Genomic DNA, 8,282 nt, shown 5'->3' with positions numbered 1-8,282 from the left:
GCCCACGAACGCAGAAGAAGAAGTATCATGGGGAGGAGTGGGAGAGAAAGTGACAGGACTGCTTTTTTTTTTTACATTTAGTCAAGTTTTGACTAAATGTTTTAAAGGCACAGTAAGCCTCCCGTAAACCATCACAGAGCTCCCCGAGCGTCTACATACAGTACAAGCATACTTCCATTTGAACGCTCACCGAACGGGAACATCCTGGCTTTTTTCTGTCGAGCGAATTGTTCGCTCTTTATGGAGGGCACCTAGGATGTTCTCAATCGGTGAATGTTTAAATGAAAGGGTGTTTGTACTGTGTGTAAAAGCCTGACCGTATCTGTGATGGTTTACGGGAGGCTTACTGTGCCTTTAACATAGAGGGGGAATCGAGACGAGGGTCGTGGTGTATGTGTGTGTGTGTCTGTCTGTCTGTCTGTGTGTGTGTGTGTGTGTGTGTAGAGCGATTCAGACCAAACTACTGGGCCGATCTTTATGAAATTTGACATGAGAGTTCCTGGGAATGATATCCCCGGATTTTTTGGATTTTTGTCGATGAATACTTTTGATGACGTCATATCCGGCTTTTTGTAAAAGTTGAGACGGAACTGTCACACCCTCATTTTTCAATCAAATTGATTGAAATTTTTGTAAAGCAATCTTCGACGAAGGCCGGACTTCGGTATTGCATTTCAGCTTGGTGGCTTAAAAATTAATTAATGACTTTGGTCATTAAAAATCTGAAAATTGTAATGAAATTTGTTTTATATAAAGCGATCCAAACTTACGTTCATCTTATTCTACATCATTTCCTGATTCCAAAAACATATAAATATGTTATATTTGGATTAAAAACAAGCTCTGAAAATTAAAAATATAAAAATTATGATCAAAATCAAATTTTCGAAATCGACTTAAAAACATCTTATTTCTTGTCGGTTCCTGATTCCAAAAACATATAGATATGATATGTTTGGATTAAAAACACGCTCAGAAAGTTAAAACGAAGAGAGGTACAGAAAAGCGTGCTATGCAGCACAGCGAAACCACTACCGCGCTGAACAGGCTCGTCAGTTTCACTCCGTTTTGCACAAGCGGCGGACTACAGTCATTGTGAAAAAATGCAGTGCGTTCAGTTTCAATCTGTGAGTTCCACTAAATGTAGTAATTTCGCCTTACGCGACTTGTTTAAATATTATTTTTAATGTTTATGGGAGGGGTCTGGCGAGAGGGATTGTGCGGGTGGAGTGGGTATGTCTGTTTTTATATTTAGTCAAGTTTTGACTAAATATTTTAACATCGAGGGGGAATCGAAACGAGGGTCGTGGTGTATGTGCGTGCGTGCGTGCGTGTGTGTGTGTGTGTGTGTGTGTGTGTGTGTGTGTGTGTGTGTGTGTAGAGCGATTCAGACTAAACTACTGGACCGATCTTTATGAAATTTGACATGAGAGTTCCTGGGTATGAAATCCCCGAACGTTTTTTTCATTTTTTTGATAAATGTCTTTGATGACGTCATATCCGGCTTTTCGTGAAAGTTGAGGCGGCACTGTCACGCCCTCATTTTTCAACCAAATTGGTTCAAATTTTGGTCAAGTAATCTTCGACGAAGCCCGGGGTTCGGTATTGCATTTCAGCTTGGTGGCTTAAAAATTAATTAATGACTTTGGTCATTAAAAATCTGAAAATTGTAAAAAAAAATAAAAATTTATAAAACGATCCAAATTTACGTTTATCTTATTCTCCATCATTTGCTGATTCCAAAAACATATAAATATGTTATATTCGGATTAAAAAAAAGCTCTGAAAATTAAATATATAAAAATTATTATCAAAATCAAATTGTCCAAATCAATTTAAAAACACTTTCATCTTATTCCTTGTCGGTTCCTGATTCCAAAAAACATATAGATATGATATGTTTGGATTAAAAACACGCTCAGAAAGTTAAAACAAAGAGAGGTACAGAAAAGCGTGCTATCCTTCTTAGCGCAACTACTACCCCGCTCTTCTTGTCAATTTCACTGCCTTTGCCATGAGCGGTGGCCTGACGATGCTACGAGTAAAATGGCATTGCGTTCAGTTTCATTCTGTGAGTTCGACAGCTACTTGACTAAATATTGTATTTTCGCTTTACGCGACTTGTTACATTTAGTCAAGTTTTGACTAAATGTTTTACATAGAGGGGGAATCGAGACGAGGGTCGTGGTGTATGTGTGTGTGTCTGTCCTTGCGTGTGTGTGTGTGTAGAGCGATTAAGACCAAACTACCGATCTTTATGTAATTTGACATGTGAGTTCCTGGGAATGATATCCCCGGATTTTTTTTTTGATTTTTTTCGATAAATACTTTTGATGACGTCATATCCGGCTTTTTGTAAAAGTTGAGGCGGAACTGTCACACCCTCATTTTTCAATCAAATTGATTGAAATTTTGGCCAAGCAATCTTCGACGAAGGCCTGACTTCGGTATTGCATTTCAGCTTGGTGGCTTAAAAATTAATTAATGACTTTGGTCATTAAAAATCTGAAAATTGTAATAATTTTTTTTTTATATAAAACTATCCAAATTTACGTTCATCTTATTTTACATCATTTCATGATTCCAAAAACATATAAATATGTTATATTTGGATTAAAACCAAGCTCTGAAAATTAAACATATAATAATTATGATCAAAATAAAATTTCCGAAATCGATTTAAAAACAATTTCATCTTATTCCTTGTCGGTTCCTGATTCCAAAAACATATATATATGATATGTTTGGATTAAGAACACGCTCAGAAAGTTAAAACGAAGAGAGGTACAGAAAAGCGTGCTATGCAGCACAGCGAAACCACTACCGCGCTGAACAGGCTCGTCAGTTTCACTCCGTTTTGCACAAGCGGCGTACTACGGTCATTGTGAAAAAATGCAGTGCGTTCAGTTTCATTCTGTGAGTTCCACAGCTTGACTAAATGTAGTAATTTCGCCTTACGCGACTTGCTTTTTTTTTTAACAGATGAAGCAAAGTCTCGTTTGTTGTCAAACGCTTTTCATACAAGTTCCCCTGGAATGTGAGGCCCATGTCGCTTCAGTGACAATGCCTGAAAACGACGACAACGACCATGGAAAGGATGATGTCTTCAATAACGAGTAACGCATTTTTACATTTAGTCAAGTTTTGACTAAATGTTTTAACATAGAGTGGGAATCGAGACGAGGGTCGTGGTGTATGTGTGTGTGTGTGTGTGTGTGTGTGTCTGTGCGTGTGTGTGTGTGTGTCTGTTCGTGTGTGTGTGTGTAGAGCGATTCAGACTAAACTACTGGACCGATCTTTATGAAATTTGACATGAGAGTTCCTGGGTATGAAATCCTGAGATATTTTTTTCATATTTTCGATAAATTTCTTTTATGACGTCATATCCGGCTTTTTGTAAAAGTTGAGGTGGCACTGTCACACCTTCATTTTTTAATCACATTGATTGAAGTTTTAGTCAAGCAATTTTCGACGAAGGCCGGACTTCGGTATTGCATTTCAGCATTCTTTTTTTATAAAACAATCCAAAATTACTTTTATTTTATTCTTCATCATTTCCTGATTCCAAAAACATATAAATATGTTATATTCGGATTAAAAACAAGCTCTGAAAATTAAAAATATAAAAATTATGATTAAAATTAAATTTCCGAAATCGTTTTAAAAACAATTTCATCTTATTTCTTGTCGGTTCCTGATTCCAAAAACATATAGATATGATATGTTTGGATAAAAAACACGCTCAGAAGGTTAAAACGAAGAGAGGTACAGTAAAGCGTGCTATGCAGCACAGCGCAACCGCTACCGCGCTGAACAGGCTCGTCACTTTCACTGCCTTTTGCACAAGCGGCGGACTACTGTCATTGTGAAAAAATGCAGTGCATCCAGTTTCATTCTGTTAGTTTTACAGATTGACCTGATGTAGGCAAATAATTTCGCTTTCCGCGACTTGTTTTTTTTTAGAATGTGTCCGTGAGCATCTTGCTTGTTGTCGTTCTATATGTTTTTTGTGAACCGCTTGTTTATAGTTTTCAAGTGAATAAAACATGTCCAAACCAAAGAGCTTCCCCTACGGATCCGTAGATTGACCACTGAGTATCTCCCCTGCATTTGGAAGCGAGCCGCACGATCTCGAGATAAGTTTTTTTTAAAAATCTGTTTCATAAGTGTGTGTCTGTCTGTCTACGTCAAAGACCGTTGGGTCGACGTACTAGTAAATGTAACCTTTTAATCCCCGAGTACGCAGTACTAGGGTCCAACAGACTTTAATTGTGTGTCTGTGTGTGTGTCTGTCTCGACTTAACAGCTTATTGCTGGGAAACTACTGGGCGCAGTTCGTTCAAAAGTTGATACACTAACTTGATAATAGGTCCGATTGATCGTATTAAAACTTCATAATGTTACCTGGGACCTAAATGCGAAATAAATCACAAAAGCCACTCTTAACGGCGGGCGCGATTCGCGGTGGGATAGAACAGCCGTTCGGCTGATAAACCGCCCAGCCAGCGACACCACACCAGGCTTTGCGTGCTTTGCGTGCGTGTACCACTGCGCGAGGACTATAGGCATTTGAGTTCACTGGCGATTGTCAGATTTGTTGGCTTGGAGGAAAGCGTTTCCGACTATGGCCAAAGAGATCCGGGTTCGATTCCCGGCATGGGCGGTCTATTTTTCTTTTTTTTTAATTCTTGTTTACTATTGTTTATTATGAACGTTTTAATGTTTTATTTTACTGTAATAATTTTTTTAATTGTGTAAAATATAAAATTTTTTTTTATTTTTTTATTATTTTTTTTATTTTTAATCCAAGTGATCCTGGTGGAAAGCGATTCGTCTATGGCCAAAGTGATCCGGATTCGATTTCCGGCATGGGCGGTCTATTTTTTTTTTTGTTTATTTCTTGTTTACTATTGTTTATTATGAACGTTTTAATGTTTTATTTCACTCTAATGATTTGTTTTATTGTGAAAAATAAATAAATAATAATTTTTTTTTTAAATCCAAGTGATCCGGGTCCGATTCCCGGCATGGGCGGTCTATTTTTTTTTAAATTCTTGTTTACTTTTGTTTATTATGAACGTTTTAATGTTTTATTTTACTCCAATAATTTTTTTAATTGTGTAAAATAAATATTTTTTTATTTTTAAATCCACGTGCACAAGACAAAAACTTTCATACTGGCGGAGCGAGCCAGTCTGAAGAGTACTCGGGTCCAGCGCCAGCGTTTTTTATTGGTCAACTGATAATAAACGTTCCAATCACCTACCGTTCTTGTTTTTTGAATCGTAGTGGAAGCTCTTTGTTCAAACCAACGCACCAAAACACAGTTTTTGTAAACACACAGTACCAAGGCCGTCAGGACAGGCGCACTATACTGCACAGGAAGATAAATCACCTCACTAGTCATTCCCTCGGAGCCGGTCAGGGAGTGGTTGAGGTACTCCGTTTGTTTTGGTATCTAATATCACGATTACAGCGATGCTTTTTGATGGAAGGGCTTAGAAAAGAGGTGATAATAGTGATAATAGTGGAGGAGAAGGGACGATGGGGGGGTGGGGGGGGGGGGGGTAGCTATAAGGAGAGCGGGGGATCAGGGTGGGCACAAGTGTCCGATATCTTTTGGTTCTAAATGGTACCACTTGTTGCTAGTCGACAGGGCACGTCCGATAACTCAGGGAGCTTCCTTCTCGCCAGCCCCTTGATTAATTCCCTTCTTTAATGAGGCGCGACGGGAAGCGGCTATATATATAGGGTCACGTGCTCCTTCCAGTTTTCTAAAGGATCATCTCCTCTCATCTACTACATGCCTCCCCCCCCCCCCCCCCCCCTCCTACCCTCACACACTCCGCGGATTCACTCCTCATCCGCCTCCTGCTGCTTTTGCGATCAGAGTGAATGTGAAGTGACCTTTTGACCGGCTGGGTGAACTTTGCTGGGGAGATTTGAAACTGGAGGACACGGTTGTAATGTCTTGGGGTTGTTATGCGGACAAAACCAACGGACACAAGAAGGGTGAGGTGCAACTGTTTATTCGGTGATCACATGGCAGGCTCTCTCTGTACGGAAGTATCAGTGCGCATGACTGATCCAAACATCATTGAACCCCGATAGTACATAGGTACCGTAGTATATAATGAACTGGTTAAAGGGAGACAACAGCATGCTAGTCATTATATCTTTCCCCTCTTTGAATGAAAACACTCTTTTAAATTTACTGTTACTGTTAACTGCTAGAAAAATCAAATCATTCCAAATAGTTTTAAACTTCAGAACCAAAATAAAATCCTTAGCTAGTTACATCTTTCTTTCTTTTCTTTATTTGGTGTTTAACGTCGTTTTCAACCGTTCAAGGTTATATCGCGACGGAGCTAGTTACAGTTCAATATTATATATATACTTCTTGAAAACAAACTTGGTCTTTACTGTTCATCATTTGACTAATAATATCTGAAAACTGAAAAGAAACACATCTGTCTTGATATCACTTTAAACTGAACTGAGAAACAACTTAATTGTCTCTTGTTTGTTGTTCGTTTTGTTGATAAGAGATTATTAACACACTAAAACTTGGATTTCTAGATTGTTATCTGGAAATGTTTTCACATCTTGCACTTCAGTCTTTAAACACACATATAGTCTTTCATTTGTTGTGGAAAAGTGCGATTTCTTTTGGACCGAAGTGGGCTAATACTGACAGGCGGAACTGAACCGTGTGAAGAAGGTGTAGTGCTTGGCGGAACATCAGTCGTCATCAGTTTCACCAGCAGTTGGGGCTTCTTCGTGGTCAGTCCTGGTTGACTCTTCAGCTTCTGTAACTGGTGCGTCCTCTTTGTTGGAGACCACTTGTGGTGTGACAGATGGCGGCAGTCGTCGGAAAAGGGAAGAGTTTTTCGTGACGGTCGACCCATCAGGCTTCTGTGCGGTGATCATGGAACCTTTGGTATCAGTCACAAGAAGAGGTGTTGGATTGAAATTAGTGGAGAGTTTGTTCTGCTTCATCTGCTTCACCAAAACACTGTCACCAGGCTCAATGTTGTAGTCTTTGGCATGATGTCGCTTGTCGGCAGCACACTTCATTTTCTGCTTTGCAAATGTGTCTCTTAGACGCACTTCTGCATCAGCAGGATGTTGTGAACTGTTAGACTGGACTTCTGGCAGCTTCGTTCTCGGTTCCCGACCAAACATGAGGAAGTAAGGAGTGAACGACGTGGTGCAGTGTGGTGTTGCTCTGTAGACTCTGCAGAATCTGTGGAGCTCTTGTCGCCAGCTTCTTCTCTCAACGTGGGCTGAGCGAACAGCCTTCATCATGGGTTTGTTGAACGTTTCTGCCTGAGCGTTTGCTTTCGGCCACAGAGGAGTAATGCGTCGGTGTTTCACTCCACATGACTGCATGAACTGTTTCCACAGCTTACTGATGAACTGTGGGCCGTTGTCAGTTTTCACCTGTGCAGGGTAGCCAAACAGAGAAAACACTTTGTCGACAACAAGAATCACAGCCTCAACTGTAGTGTTCTGGAGAACTTCAACTACTGGGCGTGACCTGGAGTACTCATCTGTGATGACCAGAAGTGATGCACCAGATGGTAGAGGACCACAAAAGTCGATGCTGAGTTCTTGCCATGGACCGCATGGTAGGTTGGACATGAGCAGCGGTTGGACATGAGCAGCGGTTGATGTTCACGACGGTTGTTGTTTGCTTGACATGGGATGCAACTGCGCACAGCTGACTCAACCGCGGCGTTGATTCCCGGAAACCAGACTTTGCTTCTGAGAAGGGCCTTGGTTTTATTCATTCCCTGATGTCCTTCGTGTGCTAGATCAACAACACGAGCTTGAAGAGAAGAGGGTATTACAAGCTGTGAGCCCTTGAGAAGAATGTTTTGCTGAGCGTTTACACACAGTGAGTCCTTGATGTTGCGAAAACATGTGAATGTTTCTTTGGCAATACCATGAGTGTTTTCATGCCAGCGACCACTGTTCACACATTTCATGATGGCTTGAAGGACTGGATCGTTTGCGGTTGCTGTTTGCACGTCTTCAAGCGTGATGGCGTCAGGAGTGGATGACATAGCAGTGAAGTTGACAAACTCTTCTGCTATCTTTTCTTCATGAGATGACGCTGTGGCGGGACCAGGGTGACGAGACAGATAGTCTGCAGGGTTGTTTTTTCCTGGTCTGTACTCCATGTGTACGTCATAGGGTTGGAGACGTAGAGACCATCTGGCAATGCGGGCAGGTGGAAATGGTTTTTCCCAGATGTTAAGCAGCGGTCGGTGATCGGT

Source organism: Littorina saxatilis, linkage group LG1, assembly GCF_037325665.1.
Source record: "Littorina saxatilis isolate snail1 linkage group LG1, US_GU_Lsax_2.0, whole genome shotgun sequence".
NCBI classification, from domain to species: domain Eukaryota; kingdom Metazoa; phylum Mollusca; class Gastropoda; order Littorinimorpha; family Littorinidae; genus Littorina; species Littorina saxatilis.
The sequence above is the reverse complement of the archived record's forward strand: the minus strand, read 5'-3'. Positions refer to the sequence as shown.